Genomic DNA, 1,445 nt, shown 5'->3' on the forward strand with positions numbered 1-1,445 from the left:
GGTATGGGCACATATTTATACACCCGTCTGTCCACCTTGATGGCGTAGTGTAGCACCGCATTAAGGCGTGACGTGAGCGTTGGACGCGAGCGTAGTAGCCCTATATAGACCCATGAATTTATATAGGGAGTATGGACGAGTGTAAATACATACATATATTATAGAGTCTGAGAGGCTCGATATTTTATGGGATAAAGGTTTTATCGCTTGCGGCATGCATTCGATTTTTCCTTAGAAATTAATTTGGGGAAACATAAATATTTTATTTATTAATTTATTTTTGTCCACTCACTCTAACGTTATTAAATGTTTTCCCCTGGGCCCTTCGTTTTAAATTGCCCAGTCTGCAGAGTTCGAGTTGGATCTAGTAGGAGACGAGGCATAGTCACCCGCTTTTCGGCCAGTTTTCATCAGTAGGTTACCTGTTCAACCTACTCGTGTTTTCTTGCTTCCGCTTGTGTTTAGTAGCTCTGAATACTTTAGAATGTTTGTATTTTATGTGATGTTCAGAAGTGATAAATTAAGAGTGTAATTTGAAATTTTCGAGTTAGGGTTGTCCATCTGCAAGGGAGATTTTCTTAATCTTTTCAGTAAATTTTCCTTGGAGGTGGTCCCCGCACGACTTACTCTGGGTTTCAGGGTGAAATTCGGGGTGGGACGTGTCAGTATATTGGTGTGATTTATGGAATTTTTGGATGAGATTTGGATAGGTTTGTGAATTTCCGAAGTGTGGTATTTTTGGCGGGTAATTAATGTAGAATCCGGCCATTGGATTTAAGTCGTATTTTGGGGAGGTTGTATTTACGACTATTGAGTGTGATATTTAAGTTCGGATCGTTCCGATGTAAGAATATCGAAGTTAGGCAATGATGAGCGTAATTATGGCTCTCGGGTAATTTTGCCTATTTTGATTAAATATTGGATTATTGGATGGGAAATTAATATTTTATTTGGAACAGGACGTGAGGAGGCTCGAGCAGACGAGACCACAGATCGACAGCAGGCTTAGGCCTAATTTGTGAGTGGACTTTTGTTTTAAATAAATGCATGCTAAGTTCACGATTGAATAATTAATGTCGTGGAGTATTTTGCCGTCAATTAATTTTGACGCTTTTATTTCTCTGAGAGAGAGTTACCGAAAATGGGATTTTCGGTGAATATAAATATGTATATATGAGAGAGTATGTATAAAAAATGCTAGCTAGCCATATGTGTCTGTCCACCTTAATGGCGTAGCTTATAGCCGCATTATGGTGTGACGTGAGCGTTGGACGTAAGCGTAGTAGCCCTATTTGAGTGTTTAATTCATAGTAGGGGGTATGGACACATATTTATACACCCGTCTGTCCACCTTGATGGCGTAGTGTAGCACCGCATTAAGGCGTGACGTGAGCGTTGGACGCGAGCGTAGTAGCCCTATATAGACCCATGAATTTATATAGGGA

The 1,445-nt window shown here is 40.1% G+C and overlaps 1 pseudogene; it reads right to left on the reverse strand.

The window, feature by feature from the left end:
* The window catches only part of LOC101301438, a 16,833-nt pseudogene that overhangs the window by 11,927 nt on the left and 3,461 nt on the right, over positions 1 to 1,445 (reverse strand).

This window comes from Fragaria vesca, linkage group LG1 (genome assembly GCF_000184155.1).
Source record: "Fragaria vesca subsp. vesca linkage group LG1, FraVesHawaii_1.0, whole genome shotgun sequence".
Classification (NCBI taxonomy): Eukaryota; Viridiplantae; Streptophyta; class Magnoliopsida; order Rosales; family Rosaceae; genus Fragaria; species Fragaria vesca.